Raw genomic sequence first — 18,121 nt, 5'->3', positions numbered from 1 at the left:
CTTCAGATGAGCAGTTTTTCTCCCCTGGTGAGACGTGGCTTCAGGAAGAAGTGTCCACCCCACGCCTGTGGCTGAGCTTTTTGTGTGCAGAGCAGCTGACTGTGCCGTGCTGTGGGTTCACTGCTGGCACAGAGGTACAGGGAGGTCTGGTTGGTGCTGGCCGACTCCAGGGTCAGGGGGAAATGTTCATTCTTGTTTCGGGAGACACTGTACCCCTCTGTGACATCCCCTTCGCCAGTGCTGCCGACGCCATTTGAATAATAGATCAGCCTTGGCCCCTGTCCCGGATCTTGCCGATACCAGAACATTCCGAAATGGTTCACATGCTGAGAACATTCCAGGACCATCTTGTTTCCTGCTCGTATAATATGGTATCTTGGCTTCTGGGTGACTGCTGCATCCGTGGGACCTGCTGAAGAGGCAGGCACACAGTAAAGACAAGGCTCAGTGAGTAACCTGGATCTGCAAAGGAAAGGGAAAGCCTTGGAGCTGGGGCTCTGCAAACCCACAGCAGAGGTTTCAGCTGAGTTCCGAACTCACCTGCCACCAGCAAGCAAAGAATCACACAAAAGAGGTTGGGGCTCATGGCAGGGCGAGGGCGAGAAGAGGGCCGTCCGCACTAAATGCTCTGATCCACAGGCCTGAGAGAGGGAGCTGGGGGGCTCCTCTTCAGTGGCCAGGTGGGTCTGCCTGGGATGTCACTCCCCCTACCCCTGCAGATTCTCCCCACCCCGGGAGGATCCCCTGTGACTTGGCTCAGGTGAGGTCAGCGGCTCCTCTCCTAGACGTTGCTTAGCGTGCCTGCAGGGGAGATGGAGTGGGGCTGCGATGCACTGACTTTTGGGTGCACTCCGCCCCCTGGGTTTCCTGTATTCCTCTGACACAGTTGCTCCTTGTTTGCACCTGCCCCTGACATCAAGGCTGCTTCGCCCAAATCTTTCAACTGTGGATCTCATTACAGTTTAGAGGGGCCTCCCACTTCTTCCATAGCTGTAGGTAGTTGGGCAATAACTGAAAACTTCTTCAACAGCTGTGGAGTAGTGGATCCACGCCTAAGTTTTTCTTAACCCTTTTCCTCCCAGGCTGCACTCCCAGACTCTGCCCAGAGCCCCTTAGATCTCAGTGGCGTCATAGTGCCATCTTGTGGCCAATACCTGAAGTTTCATCGTTGTTTCTTCTGCAGTGGCCCAAGGGGTGCTGGAAGTGTCTGCATGATCACCTTTTATACTCAACTTCCTTCAACCCTAATCCCAACACCAGTTCTAACCCAAACTATTCCTTTGAGTTATCATGCTGAATAGGCCACCCTCATTCTGCTTAACACTATCGCATTATCTGGCAGGTATAGGCCAACTGAGTTCTCCCCCCTTAAAATTATCTTCTGAAAGGGAGAGGGAGAAATTAAAGGAACTAATGTTTAGTTAAACTAATGCTTACTTTAGGAAGAAAAACACAGACGTTGAAGTGTAAGGAGGTTCTTCTACCTTCATTACAAAAGACAAATAAAAATGCTGAAGAAAATAAAAGACAATCAATGTTAACTCCAAAATATAGATTAGCAAAGGACTGGGAAGATAATGAAATTACCTTCGAGATGGGGTCAAATGTGTACGAATAAAAAGTAAAATTGGAATGTAAGAAAAATAAGAACATCTTACAAGGCATTAAGCAATCATAGAGGAAACAGTATCTGATGGAGAAATAAGGATGGATGGAATTAAGACCAGCAAGGGACAGTCTCCGCTAAATGAAAACTTGTACAATGTGCATCTGCTGATTTGAGCAGCAGGGAGGGAAGAGATGATTCTGGAAGAAGCAGAGGTGTTAGGAGATGTGAAAACTTTGGTACAAAATAGTATTATAAGGAGGCTGAATCTGCCAGGTTCATGTGGCAAAAATGGGGAAAAAAATGGAAAAAAAATTGAAGATGAAGTCTAGAAAGGGAGTCCTTGGAATGGGATTCCAAGAGCAGGGAATTCCCATGTATGCCCTGGCTTTCCTCACTCCCCAGAAGCACAGGGCAACAGAGCAAGGGGAGCTTTGCTGGTGCCACAGTTAAAGACCAGGAAAATTCCCTCCCATGGATGCTCACTCCCTGGGGAAAGAAATTTGGTGTACTGAGCCACTACAATTTCTGATAAGTGGATCTGGGGCAACTGTCACTCCCCTTACCTGCTATGCAAGGCTCAGGGAGCCTCTACCATGGCCGTGACATTCAATCCCAGTCTCGGAGCTGGGTTATCTCTTAGGACTCCCAGGGACATGATCCATAATCATATCCACTCTGACCAGGGCCTTAGATTTCATACATTCAAACTGCAGCTTCGGCCACAGATGGATGGAAGATGTTATTTACAATATAGGTGTTTATACTTATAATGAATGTCTATAACAATATATAATATAGCAAATACATAAAAAGGAATAGGGACATTAGAAAATAAGATAAAGAGTTCAGGGAAATTATTTCAAATCGAAAGGCTAGGGCATGAAATTAAACAGTCTCTCGAGAACAGATTTACTCAGGGAATCAAGATGAAACTGGAGAGGTTGTAAAAGTATGCTCTAGGGTACCTGTCAGTACTGGAGCAGTGAAAACATGAAAACAAAATAAAGTGGGCTGCTGAATTGAGGCAGAGGAAATGAAGTCCTATTGTTTTCAACATTGTGTTTGTCAATTAACTGGCACAAAAGTAGTAAGGACTTTACTTAAAACAGGAAGAGAGGGTTTCCCTGGTGGCGCAGTGGTTGAGAGTCCGCCTGCCGATGCAGGGGGACACGGGTTCGTGCCCCGGTCTGGGAGGATCCCACGTGCTGTGGAACAGCTGGGCCCGTGAGCCATGGCCGCTGAGCCTGCACGTCCGGAGCCTGTGCTCCGCAACGGGAGAGGCCACAACAGTGAGAGGCCCGCGTACCGCAAATAAATAAATAAATAAATAAAATAAAACAGGAAGAGTCTTGATGCTATGTTGTTGAAAACTTCCAATGTGACAGGGACAGACAAGGCTTTAGAAGAAAGAACATGCCCCAGGAGGTAGTTGAAAACTTTCCAGATGCCAACCACAAGCACAGAGGAGATTCTGCTCACTGCACAGACAGGCAACCAAAGCCACGTATTTGGGCAGCCCCCCGAAGGTCCCATGGAAGACTGTTATGTCCAGGACTTTGGGTCCTTGCCTTGGAGCACTGAGCTGGCCCTGGGACTCCTAGAACACAGGAGCCATAATGATTTCTATCCACCAACATTTACAGCCGCAGTATTTCAGGAGTTAACCTGTGGTCTCTTTCTATCCAGAGAACAGCTGATGTCCACATCAACCTCTTTTTGTTTTTGGTGAGTGGAGAGCGAACAGCAGCCTATTTAAGGTCTCTAGGAACTGCAAGGAGAGAGGATGAGGTTTGTGAACAAGAAGGAAGCGACTATGTGACACCGTTTGATTAAGCTGCTGGCACAGAGATACACGGCCGAGTCCCCAGGCTCCACTGGCTGGATCTTCAGATGGGAGTACGAGCCCTCAGGTCTCTCAGCGGGGAACCAATCATTAGGCATCACCGATGCCTCTGGTGCATCCTTGTTTTGAAAGCTCTGGGCCCTGCCCCAGTGTCTGTCAGTCCAAGAAAGGGAAACATGACCAGAAATTGGGTCACACCTGAGAACTACAGCTTGGCCCCTCCCTGTGGCCCTGTGCCTGGGGGACTGGGACAGTCCGGCTCCTGTGTGGCCTGTGGGGACAGAAGTTGGAGACAGTAAGGAAGAACATATTTGTAATCATCACACACACACACAGAAGACGGAGGCCCGCTTATGAGTAGGAAGGAGGCGTAATCCACAGTAACAAGGGGAAAGTTTATAGTCTGGACCTGGAAAAGCTCGAACAGAGACTCCCCGACCGTGTTCACAATTCTCCTGGGAAACAAGTGTGCCCAGAATTGCCTGACCACCCAGTGGGACCTTGAACAGGAACATGGGCAGGAGTTAATCACAGCAGAAGGAATGGTCTGTGTCCAGTGCAGAGGAAATAGCTTTTGACATCTCTGAGATGGGAAGGGACATGACCCAGATGAGGCAGCAGCAGCCTGTCTGGAGTAGAGAGGGCCGGAAATCTGAGGTCAGGGAGGTGGGAAGACCTGCCCCACCAGGGAAAGGCAGGAAAGAGCAGAGAGCACGTAAGGGCCAGTCTGGGGGAGAACCTTCCAGAGAAACAGAAATGAGATGCCTGGGGAGAGACAAGAGGATCTAGGTGTATGTGATTTACCAATAATGTTCCCTCCTGGAGGTCTCAGACTCAGGCTAATGGCTGGGAGTCAGAGCTGGGGCAGCATCTTTCTGCTCACAGGGCAGCTGCAGAGGAAAGACAGAGAGTAACGGTGGACACATGTCTGCAAGGCCATGGAGTCAGGTCTGGGCCGGCCGAGACCACACACTGAGGGTCACACTGCAGGCACCTGGCACCCAGGGCTCCAAGGCTCCAGGTGCTAGAAGCCTGCAAGGGGCTCTGCTGAGTCCCGGGGGTGCAGGGCCTCCCCTGCCTTTTTGTGCAGAGAGGAGGTGGCCATGCAGTGCCGTGGAGTAACTGCTGGCGCAGAGGTACACAGACGTCTGGGAGGGGGTGGCAGACGCCAGTGTGAGAGGGAAGTTCTCGAGGTTTGATCTGGAGACGCTGTACCCGTTGGGGACGTCTCCTTTGTTGGTGGTGCCAGTGGTAGATGAGTAATGGATCAGCCTCAGCCCGTGTCCCAGGTCTTGTCGGTACCAGTACATATAGTAGTGGTCCAGATCCTGGGCACATTTCAGGGTCGTGCTCTGTCCTGTCCTCAGGACCCGGAATTTTGGGTCCTGAGTGACACCAGCATTCCCTGGACCTGTGGAGAAGGAGAAGCTGATGCTGCAGACACAGGGGACACGCTTGGTGCTGGGACCCCGAAAGGGACCCTGCCCGGGACTCACCTGCCTGCAGAAGACAGAAGGCCACACAGCACAGGAGACTGGTGCCCATGGCGGGGCGGGCAGGCAGGCAGAGGGGTCTTCTGTGTGTTGATGAGAGGGGAGAGGAGCTCTCCAGGGAGTCATTCTGAGGTGTCACTGTCCCTGCCAGGCCCCAGAGCCAACCCATCACAGGGGGCCACGCCCCTTCCCCCAGAGGCTGAAATCAGACACGAACCTCCAGTGAACAGCTCAGAACAGGAAGAACGCGCTCCTCTGAATGGATGCCTGTCTTACAAGTTTTGTTAACTTTTCTGTAAAACACTTTGTAACTTTATGTGTATTTTATCCCAGAGAGAATTCTTCATTAATACGTATATTGGTTTCATTTATCTAATCTAGTTTTGAATTTCGGGGAAAATCCTTATGGCTTCCTGCTGCACTGTATGACTCATGCAACCCAAATACTCTTCAAGTGTCTGTTTTTACTTTGTTTAATTGATCACAGTCCTGGTCCTGTCCTTCCACCTACAATGATTCTTCTGGTGTCTGGTTTCCCAACCTCAGGCTCATCAACATTTGAGGAATCGTTTGGCTCTATTTCTCGTCAATTCGCCGACAGGGGCAGCTGGCAAATGCAGCTGCAACTCCTTCATGGTCACCTGAGCACGTGCTTCCTGTGTCAGGAGGGGGACATCTAGCAGCAGCAGAACCACATCATGCCTATGACCGACCTTCCTTTGTGGAGAGATGGTTGCCCAGCACCGCAGATGACATGTTAGCACAGAGGAATACAGACGTGGGAGGGACGGGGTGAGAGGTGGCAGACTCCAGGGTAGATGAAAGATGCTCTGTTTTTACCTGAGACATCCATTCCATGGGGAATACCTTCTGGTGTAGCATCTGCCATTAATTGAGTCACAAATACCATAGAGCCCCAAACTGTATCTTGTTGCACATAACCCCACACGGAGAAGGACCCCGTACTTGCTGCAATGCTCTGCTGCCGTGATATTCATTCTAAATAAGTTTTGAATCACGGGCCCTGCAAATTATGTAGCTGGTCCTGAGTACATGATTTTGGACCTGTGGGTACTTCCTGATGTGCTGGTTTCCCTTGAGCATGACCACATGTCTGGGGTCTTGGTGACTCGGCATTCCTGGGGTCTGGGAGAGAAAGACACAGAAACTAAAGTCAGAAGCAAAGAAGGATCATGATGTAATCACAGCAAGAAGCCTTGATTTGGGGCCTGGCAAGCCCCGGAGTGGTTCCACATCTGTGCCCAGACTTCCGTAGTCCACGAGACAGAAGGACACACAGCACGGGAGACCGGTGCACAGGCAAGGCCAGAACAGAAAGGGGGACTTTCCAGATCAAGGTCTGTGTCTTGGATACTGGGGATAAAAGCCAAGGGGGCCCTTCTCCTGACATGAAATGATCTGTCACCGAAATTGCTACTGCCTGTTGTCTGCACAGACCAGCACACAGTGTGTGAACATGAAACCTTGCTCTGTGTGTGTCTCATGGGATCTCAAAATAATTTCCTGGGAGGTGATGACTTCTTATCAAAATATCATTATAAAATGATTTCTGGGAATGGGTGCATGAGAAAAGAAATTTCTATAAGTGAATAAATAAATTTTATAAAAACAGCCTGTACCACCTGGCAAGACCTTTTGATGGTCATTTTATCAAACTGTCCATCCCCAGTGAGGATTGTCCCTGAAGTGGATATTGTGTATCACATGATTTCAAGCACTTTTTTTAACCATAACACTTTCCAGTAGCACCTAACTGTCTTAAATATTTAGCCCTGTGCTAAAGAGGAATCGTTTCAATGGTTAGAGACCTTAAATTTTCACTAAAAAGATGCCTGAGCAAAACGAATCTATAGCAACAGAAATCATTTATTTGGTTTTCAGGGATGGACAGGGGCATGGGAAAGGGGCATGAAGGAACTTTCTGGGAGATGGAAATGTTTCTATATCTTAATAGGGTAGATATTACATGGGTATATACGTATATATTGAGCAAAACCATTGACCTGTCAATTATAAAGTGTGTAATGATTATTGGATATACAGTTGATCCTTGAACAACACAGGTTTGAACTGTGTGGGTCCACTTTTTAATAAATACATACTACAGTACTGCAGGATCTGTAGTTCTTTGAATCTTCAGATGCAGAACCGTGGATACGGACATTCAAGTGTGAAGTTATATGTAAATTTTTGACTGTGGGCTTGGGGGTGGCTCAGAACCCCTAGCCTCTGCTCAACTCCACATTGTTCAAGGCTTAACTATAATTCATCCATCAATAAAGTTGATTTAAAAATGCCTGATGAGGGATATATATTACATGCTCTGGTTAATTTCATGTAATGAATCATCAGGCATAAATATTCGCCTTTCTGTGACTTCTGAAGTCCTCAACTACAGGCAAAATATGTCCATCTCTAACTTTGCCTCTGGGAAACGGTGGAAGAGGCTGTCAGAGATTAGCAAAGGGAGTCAAGACATGCAGAGTCCTGTTATGTGCCAGGTACTTCATGCTTTACTAAATTTTTATGCAACCTTGGAAGATGGTGTGATGGCTAATGTAATGTGTCAACTTGGCTGGGCCACAAGTATTTAGTTAAACACTATTCTGGGTGTTCCTGTTAGGGTGTTTTTGGAAGAGATTAACATGTGAATAGGTAGACTCTAATATTAGATTAGATTAACATTTTAGCTAGGAAAGCAGATGACTTTCCATAATGTAGGTGGGCCACATCCAATCAGTCGAAGACATGAATAGAACAGAAAGCCTAATCTTCCCAGGTAAGAGAGAATTGTCCAGCTGATGGCCTTCACTGGAACATCAGTTCCTTCTGCCTAACAGCCTTTGAACTTAAACATCAGCTCTCCCTGGATCTCTAGTACCAACAGCCCAGCTACAGATTTTAGACTTACCAGCCTTAAAAAAGATGTGAGCCAACTCCCTTAAATTATATATATATATATATATATATATATACACACACACACACACACACACACATATACACACACACACACAAACACATATATATATTTGTTCTATGGGGGGACCGTTCTATAGGGCAGGGACCACAGGTGTTGAGGACAGACCTGAGTCTGATTCCTTGCTCTGACAGGTATGAAATATGAGATCTGGGCAGACACTTCTCCTCAGATATACAAACAGGTAAAATAATACTTATTATGCATGCTTTTTGGGAGTGTTCATACATATCAAAGAAATAATATCTGGGAAAGGCTGTCTGCTTTACCAGGGCCTGGGACTGGCTGGCTGGCAGTCAACGCCCTCGCGGCCGCTTCCTGAGCTAGGGCAGGAATGTTTTTGTACCAGAGGCAGCTGATCATGCAGGGCTGCGTCTTGGCTGCTGGCACAGAGATACAGGGCCGCCTCCGTCAGCTCCAAGGAGCTCAAGTCAGGCTCAGAGCTAGAGTCACTGAACTGTTGACCTGAGAATCTATCTAGGATGTTTCCTTTTCCTCTCTCTTCCCCTCTGTAATACTCAGCTGGGAACTGATGGCCCTGGCCCAGGGCCTGTTGGTACCAGGACACAGGGAGGTGTCCAGAGACAAGGGAACATCTCAGTGTCTCTTGCTGTTGTCTTGATTTGATCACGTAGTTTGGGGTCTAGGTGACTCCAGAATCCACCGGGCCTGTTTGCGGGGAGACAGAAGAAAGCTGAGGGCAGAGCGCTGGGAAGCCCCCTGCTGCAGCCCCCATCGGCTTGTATCTCGGGATGGCAAAGGCATATCAGAAGCTTCCACACTGTGCCCAGGACTCACCTGCTCCCAGGAGACAAAGAGCCACACAGCAGAGGAGCCTGGAGTCCATGGCAGCGTCAGGAACCAAACAACTCCTAGCTCGGGGCGGGTCTCCTGGGGTGAGTGGTCTAAAGAGCTGAACCTCCTGTTTCCCTGGGAGGAGATTTGCCCATGATGTCACTGCCCTGATGTCTCTGAAGGCTGCCTCCTGGTCCACTGCACCCCTCGGCAAGACCCAGGCCGGCTACTCTATGCCATTCCCTGTCCTGCACAGCCCCTCAGCAAAGGGTGGGTGTGAGGTGAGTACCATCACCACATCCCCGTGTGCCCACGACACACTTGTTCTCCTCTGCCTGCCCCTGCCTGACAACAATCACCCAGCCCTCCCCAGCCATCCCCACCCCTTCACCCTCCACCTCCTTTGCGGTCTCCCGGAGACGCCTGCTTGGCGCATCCTGAGGCTCAAGATGCATCTCCACTTCCCTGAGTAGTGAAAAGTCCGTGCTGGCTCCTCCTGTCCTGGGACCACTCAGTGAAGTCAACCAGGCCCCCTGATGCAGGCATGTAGCCAAGGTTCCCTTAAGCTGCCCTCTCTTGGGTGACTGTCAACCCCATCAACAGCGCCATGAGTACCCTGGGCCCACAGTGCCTCCGAGTGGCCAACTGTCCACGGTATCATGGATTTACAGCTTCTGTCTAAATCAAGAATAGAAATTCCCCACAACCCCACCTGCAAACCACTACACACACACACACACACACACACACACACACACACACCCCTGTTCTACTGCCTTCCCAGCCTTGCTGAATTAGGGTTGATCTTCAAATCCACTCTTAGCCTGTGGAGGTAAAAGATTGTATGATCCATTTCCATTAAGAAGCAAATACTTGCTGCACCATTGCAATGATGGCAGTATGCTAAGACGGAATAATACGGGCATAAAAATAAACACTCTGATGATTTCAAGTGAAACCAGGCTGGAAACATGTATTCCATAGCTCCTTCTGACTAATTGGGTCCATAGTTTCCAGATTTTATATTTAAATTAAGTATTACCAAATTCTAGGTGTGCATTTTATAAAGAGGTTTTATGTATATTATCCCATTTATTTCTGAACTCATAAAATCCTGAAATAAACAACCATGTCAGCAGAAGACCTAACTGGACATTTCTCCAAAGAAGACATACAGATGGCCAAAAGGCACATGAAGTATGCTCAACATCACTAATTATCAGAGAAATGCAAATCAAAACTATAATGAGGTAACATCTCACATCGGTCAGAATAACTATCATCAGAAAGTCTACAAATAATAAATGCTGGACAGGGTGTGGAGAAAATGGAACCCTCATACACTGTTGGTGGGAATGTAAATTGGTACAGCCACTATGAGAATATTATGGAGGTTTCTTAAAATCTAAAGATAGAGTTACCGTATAATCCTGCAATCCCATTCCTGGGCATAAATCCTGACAAAACTATAATTTGAAAAGATACATGCACCCCAATGTTCATAAGGCACTTTTTACACTAGCCAAGATATGGAAGCAACCTAAATGTCCATGGGCAGATGAATGGATAAAGATCTGGTATCTATACACAATGGAATATTACTCAGCCATAAAAAAGAATAAATAATGCCATTTTCAGCAACATGGCTGGACCTAGAGATTACCATAGTAATGAAGTAAGCCAGACAGAGAAAGACAAATATCATATGATATTGCTTATATGTAGAATCTACAGAAAAAAGGATACAAATAAACTCTTTTACAAAACAGAAATAGACCCACAGACATAGGAAAAAAACTCATGGTTACCAAAGGGGAAAGGTGGGGTGGGGTGAATTAGGAGTTTGGGATTAACATGTACATACTACTATAAATAAAATAGATAAACAACAAGGACCTACTGAATAGCACAGGGAACAATAATCAATATTTTGTAATGACCTGTAAGGGAAATGAATCTGAAAAAGTATATATACATATATATATGTGCGTGTGTGTGTGTATGTGAATCACTGAGCTGTACACCTGAAACTAACACAACAATGTAAATCAACTATACAGAGAAATGCAAAGAAGAGATTGAAAACATCCCAACTCCAAATTCTGAAATTGTTATAGTTCAGAGAGATTAGGGAAATTGCAAGAGAGGGGCAGTTTGGATTCAAACCCGCGTTTAACTATAAAACCTATATATATATATATATATATTTTAATTCTATTTTACCGTTCCATTAACACTTTACACTGTATTCACTGGGAACTATATCAACAAGTGTACTTTGATTTGAAGAGGGCTGAATATGGAATATTATGATCAGACTTAACACTGACATAAACATACCCAGAAAAGAAAATGTTAAAATGTTCACCCAAATTGGAAGCCTGGGCTTGGGTCCAGTTGTTCATACACTAGGATAAATACCTGAGTTGTGCTGGGAAAAAAGTATTCCACGCAGCTATATATAAGTGGGCATTACTTAATTCATTTCACAGGTGTCAAAGGGTATCAATTATATATTGGTAAAAATAAAGTTCATTCAGTTTTAAGTAAAAATAAAAGACACATTTTTCATTTTCACCAAGAATTTTATTGAACAATGTATTCATTTACCAAATGAACTTTTTGGCCAACCCCAGTATATACACACTTAGCTTTTCCTATGAAAGTAAAGGGAGCAAGGTAGTTTTTATAGATGAAATTGTGTCTCCCCGAAATTCATATGTTGAAGCCCTAAGCCCCACTGTGAATGTATCTGGACTTAGGGCTTTGAGGGAGGTAGTTAAGGGTAAATAACATTATAAGGGTGGGACTCTAATAAAACATGACTGGTGCCCTTAGAAGAAGAGGAGGTGACACAAGAGAGCTCTTTCTCTGTGAAGCACAGAGAGGCCACGTGAAGACACAGGGAGAAGGCAGCTGTCTACAAACCGGAAACAGAGTTCTCACCAGAAACCAACCCTGGCACCTTGATCTTGGACTTCAGGCCTCCAGAACTGTGAGAAAATAAATATCTGTTGTTTAAGCCACACAGTCTGTGGTATTTTTTTTTTTTTTTTTTTGCGGTACGCGGGCCTCTCACTGTCGTGGCCTCTCCCGTTGCGGAGCACAGGCTCCGGACGCGCAGGCTCAGCAGCCATGGCTCAAGGGCCCAGCCGCTCCACGTCATGTGGGATCTTCCCGGACCGGGGCACGAACCCGTGTCCCCTGCATCGGCAGGCGGACTCTCAACCACTGCGCCACCAGGGAAGCCCATGTGGTATTTTAATATGGCAGCCTGAGCAAACTAATCAATAGTATAGAGCCGTGAATGTCAGGATAAAAAGCAAAGAGGAAGGCATGTCTGAGCCAGTGCTTGAAAGATGAGCAGTGCCTGGTCCTGTTTCAGGAGGAGGGAGGGCCCCCTAGGCCATGGGAAGAGCAAGGGCAGATGCAGAAGATTGAAAAGGCATCGGTGTTTCAGGGAATTTTACAGGGATATTTGGTCACAGAGTGTCACACACCCTGATGCTCTGGACCAAATAGAATCTGGGCGGTGAAGTGTTAAAAAGCGATTCCAGGGAGACAGAATTGATGTGGGGAGCCCTTGCCTGCTTATAATCGGGGAGGCCTGCCCTCGTCTCTGGGCGGGAGGCACCCGTCTTTGCCCCGAGGAGGCGGGACTGGGGTAAGAGGTCAAGAAGGAACAAGTCAGAATCATGTCCAGGCTTCTCACACCATCATCACATCATCTGGGTGGTGATGACCTCACCTGCGCCAGCCCCCAGGTGATGCTGGTTGTTATAAGGCCTGGCTTAGTATTTTCTGGTGATTGAAGACCTTGGCAGGGAGGAGGAAAGAGATCGTGTTACAAATAACACAGTTTTTACTTATTTTGTAGCTCTAGCTCTGTTCTCAAGCATCTCAGCCATATTTTCTGTCCTAGACTTTCCCCAAATCTCCATTTCTTCTCCCTAAATTATATAAAGCAAACCCCTGATTCTATTAGAATCACACATTTATCAAGTAAGTTTGCTCCCCCAATGAACTCCCTCTCCCTCAAAAAGAGCTCACCAGCTATTAAGTTACAAACTCTTCCTCTCCCTGGTAGCATCGAGTGTCAGGCCTGGAAGGTCATGTTGGAGGGAACCTGCTGATGTAGCCCCATCCTCTGAACATATCTTCTTGACCTCTGTGGTCCCTGCTCTGAGCGGCACAAGAGCCCGTGGCTGCTTTCCAACGCCCTCAGTCATTTTCCTTTCCCACTGCAATCTCTGGGCTCTCATACATCTGTCAGCTCTGAGGTTGCCCCCCACTGGGGCAGGGAGGTTTGCACAGAACGCGGGTGACTCAGCAGGGCTGTGCTAAGCTGCGGGCACACAGGTACAGGGCCGAGTCCCTCAGCTCCAAGGAGCTCACGTCCAGCTCAGAGCGAGCATGACGGAAGTGTTGTGCTGAGAATCGACCCGGGAAGTTTCCTTTTGCTCTCTGCATATTTTCATAAAACTCAAAGAGGAACTGGGGGCCCTGACCCAGGGCCTGTTGGTACCAAGACACACTGTGGTGCCCAGACACAGGGGAACACCTCAGTATCACTTGGTGTCCTCTTACTTTAACCAGGTATCTTGGTGTTTGGGTGACTCCAGAATCCACTGCACCTGTGAGGGAAGGAGACAGGGGCTGGACAAAGAATGCAGGAGAGAGCCCGATGGACCCCAATGGATTCAGGCACTGTCAGGCTTAGAACAGAGATGCCACGCCTGTACCAAGGATGGACCTGCTGCCAGGAGACACAGAGCCACACAGCAGAGGAGGCTGGAGCCCATGGCAGGAAGGGGCAGAGGTGGGCAGGCGTCACCTGCTCAGAGCTCTGGTTCTCTGAGAGCTGAAGTTCTGGGCATCCTTTCTCTGCTTGGAGGTTAGGCAGTGACGTCACTGCTCGGATGTCATTGCCTCTGCTGGTTCCCATGAGCCTGGCCTCCCTTTCCAGGTCAGCTGATTCAGGAACCCTGCTTTGTCCTGCAAAGCCTCTTATGTGACATGTGGGGCTGGACTGAGCTGGCCTCAGCGAGGCTGGGTGTAGGCCACGTGCCCGTCCCCACAGCTCCTTTGCTTTTCCTTTGAGGCAGGGGTTTCTCTACCTGTACCTGCCCCCTCCCAGCTCCACACCCTTCACTTTCCCTTGTAACCTCAGAGAGTCCCTCATCACCGCATAGGTGAAGTTCATGGCTCCCATCTGGGGCAGCACACCTGCAAGTTAGTGTCTATGCTATTAAGCCTTCCAGAGGATAAAGGCACCAAACAAAGCTGTTCCTTAGCCCTCCTGGTCCCAGGCACCTAGCTCTGTCGGCGTGCTCTGCCCCAGAAACTTCTGGAGTTTGGCAATTCCACAGTGCCCCCATGCGGTCTATGGGTGGTAACCAAGATATTGTCTTTGCTGGGATGTAATAATTGTGGGATGTGTTTAAATTAGAATCTACTTCACTGTTTGCCTATTGCACTGTGTTTTTGTTTGTTTGTTTTTTGTGGGGTTTTTTGCTTTGTTTTTCCTAAAGGGACACACACACACACAGGCCCTAGCTGATTTGTGATTTTGTATTTTAAGAGAAAAAAGAAATGTGGCCATGGCAGAAATGTTTTGACTTTGAGAAGATTTTGATGAGGGAAATGGTACAAACCTGGTCTAGGTTAGGTGAGATCCTAAAGTTGTTTTTTCCTTAGATAACCGAGGACAGCTCGCTCAAAGCAGACCACTTAGGTCTCTTTGCAAGGTCCCCACTAATCAGCTTACCCCAGAATGAAGAAAATAATACTCCCTGTTTCTGTACTGCTGGAGAATTTCTTTATCTTCTATGTCTCTCTTTTAGAAATCCTCTTTTTGTCTCTGTTTATTGATAATAATATAATGCCCATTTGCCCATATATGAATAAATATGTGTGTAGATAAATTATATTTCTCTAGGTTTTTCTTTGATGCCTGTGTGGGAAATAAAATAGTCTAACCTTCTGCAATTAGTATGCTAGAAAGGAAAGGCCAGTCTGGATTAATGTAGGATAACAAAATAAACAGAAGGATTTGGGAAAACAGAATCTGAGAAGGACTCGATTCCAGAGCCAGTATCTCCCATTTGCTACTTCTGACCTTTAGTTTACTTCCAATCCAAGTTTCTTTACATATTTACATTTGACTTACCTGTTATTCAGGTTTACATAGTGCATTATATAGAGTGAATATAGATATTCTAATGGAATCTATTTCTTTACTTCAAAGTCCAAAGGCAACAAGCCCATCAAATACCACTGAGAAGAGATCACTGATCCAGGTGCATGTGACACTGATGGGCAATGCGTCAATGTCACCAACAACTAGTTGCTGTGCCAACGAGCCAAGAGTTACCAGTACCTCTTATAAGATCCACCCAGTGGAGGAAAATTCCACCCTGAGTGATGCTCCATGGATATAAACTAGATAGAATTCTCTCAAGATGGAAATGTCCTATAACTAAATATCTTTTCTGAATTTTGTGCATACATAACTCAAAACCTTTCACAATAGCAGCTGATGTGTCTTATGGAGTTTCTAATGGTAGAGAAGGAGAAGTTTCTACACAAAATCATAGAAGTATAAACAATCACTATAAATCACACGAAGGAAAGTGTGTTTCTCAGTTTTAACGAACCCTTGGCATTTTTTGGCTTCAGTTAGATAAAATTGCCGGATTGCCAATCAGTTCTTAACTACTGATATTTGAAAAAAAACAGAACATCTAAGATTGCTTAAGAGATGCCTGAGACCCCATGATAAACAGCCATCACATTTCAGACAAGAGGAGCCCAGCCGATATTATAACAATGCGTGAAATATGAGGGCACTGACTTCTGGATCCTGCTAAAATGGTGAACCAGCATCATCTCTTGGCTCCTTCTCCAGGGAAACCTGATGAGGCAAGAAGCAAATATGAACACTAGAGACTCACCAAAACCAAGAGAATATTCTGGAAAGATTGAATCTATTTGGGGCTGGAATATGAGTAAGATGAGGGGTGAGCCCAGGAGAGCAGTGAGAAAACAAGATGGTAAAAATAATTGAAGCTCTGCTCTTACCCGACCTCTTCTTTGCTCTGAGACAATCTTACCTGCATTTTTACTGCAGAAATCAATAGCAGGATAAGTGATACCATTAAAGGACTGAAAACAAAAAAGATAACCAACTGGACAGTATATATCCCCAGAAAGTGCATTATTGAACCCGATGAACCAAGAATTTATAACAAGCATGATAAATATACTATGTGAAGATCTGCAATATAAACAAGAATATAGAAGATGTCTATCACATAAGAAAATTTAAGGTCAACCTATCGAAGATCTTACCAGCAGCCCACGCAGTATATTTTACATCAGCATTTCAAAGTGCTGTATTATGGGGAAGAATGTTCATGTTCTCGAATTCTCTAAAAGAAGCCAATGTTTCATGTAAACACAACGTTTTCCTTCCAGTAGGAACTAATATATATTACCCTTTTCTTAAAATAATGAGTCCTATCATCAGGGGATTTTTCCCCCCATTTTTATAAAAACAAGATTTCAGCTAATACATTTATAACCCAGATAAGATCTGTGAAGCTCTCTCTTCTTTGAAAACTAGGTGAAATTTCCCAGAGGTTATAAATTCCAAAAGCTATGGAAATTCAAAGCCCTTCCAGAGATCTCTGACCATGCCCATGGACATTTGTATTCTCCTGGTCTTCTCTAAACCTGTCTCATTACCTGTCCATAAAGCTAAGACCTTTTGATTTCCTCAACAAAATTATGTACATCAAGATCCCGTGAGTTTGGTAGAGTCTAATGAAGATTTAGGTGGTTCTGTAAAGGAATCGTATGATGCGGAACACAGATTTTCGCCATTTGCCTCTCATCCTTGCCCATTGCACTCCCTTCCAAGACTTCCCAGAATCTCAAATTATTCTACCTGTATTATATTGAACCGTGTCCTTGGAGTTTACCCTCCACATTTAGCACTTCTATTAAAATATTCTCATCAACAATACTTTCCTCCCTAAGAAATAGGGTATAATCTCTTTAAGACACTAAAATTTAACTTTTCTGCATTCAAAATTATGGTTAACCAAGTTCTTTTTTTGAATGGAACTCATCTCTATTCAAAGACTGTTTCTAAATTTTAATTTATTCTAAATTTTAATTTAAGCTGTCTTTCATTTTATTATTGTGATAAAATATAGATAACATAAAACTTACCATCTTAAGTCTATAGTTTAGTGGCATTCACATTGTGCCGTCACCACTTTCCATCTCCAGAACATTTTCTTCTTCCCAAAATGAAACTCTGTATCTGTTAAATACTAACTCCTCATTCCCTCCCTCACCCCAGACCCTGGAAACCTCTATTCTGTTTTCTGTCTGTATGAATTTGACTACTCCAGATACCTCATATAAATGGATACAAACACAATTTGGCCTTTTATGTCCAGCTTATTTCACGTAGCATAATGTTTTCAAGGTTGATTCATGTTGTAACATGAATCAGAAAGGCGTTGCTTTTTAAGGCTGAATATATTCCATTGTATGTATAGATCATATTTGCTTTATCCATTTATCTCTTGGTGGACAGGTTGTTTTCACCTTTTGGCTATTGCAAACAATGCTTCTATGAACACAGGTGTGCTAATATTTGTTTGAATTCCTGCTTTAACTCCTTTGGGTATATATCCAGAAGTGGAATTTCTGGATCATATGGTAATTCTATGTTCAGTTTTTTGAGGAATTGCCACACTGTTTTCCATAGTGTTTGCACTATTTTATATTGCCATAACAACGCAATAGGGTTCCAATATCTCCACGACCTCACCAACGTGCGTTCTTTTCTGTTATTTTCTTTACTCTCACTCTTTGTTTGCCTGGGGCGGGGGTGGTGGCTGGGAAGGGCTTCTGTTCTTCCTCTGTTTAGTGCAGGTGCCTCGTGAAGGAGAGCCACCTTGTTCTTTCTCAGAACTGAGTACCTGTGACTCTGCAGCCCTGTGGCATCCCAGCTGACACAGAAGTGCGGAGACATCCGGCTGGTGGTGGCTGACCCCACTGTCAGGGGGAACATCTCTGTATCTTTTTGAGACCAGTAACCTTCAAATACTCCAGGGACCGTTAAGTTTTGCTCTTTCTGACTAACGGATCAGCCTTAGTCCCAGTCCCGAGTCTTGTCAATAGCAGCACAAGGCAAAATGGTGCCTTGTCTAAGACTATTCAAAGATCAGTTTCTTTTCCATCTCCATAAGGATCTTGGTGTCTGTTTGGCCTGAGCATCCATGGGTTTTGATAGAAAAGGATATGTAAGCTAAGATAGAGACAAGGAAGCAGATGAAGGAAATGCCAAGGATCTGGAATTGGGA

This window comes from Hyperoodon ampullatus (assembly GCF_949752795.1).
Source record: "Hyperoodon ampullatus genome assembly, chromosome: 9".
Lineage (NCBI taxonomy): Eukaryota > Metazoa > Chordata > Mammalia > Artiodactyla > Ziphiidae > Hyperoodon > Hyperoodon ampullatus.
This window is presented reverse-complemented; position numbering follows the sequence as displayed.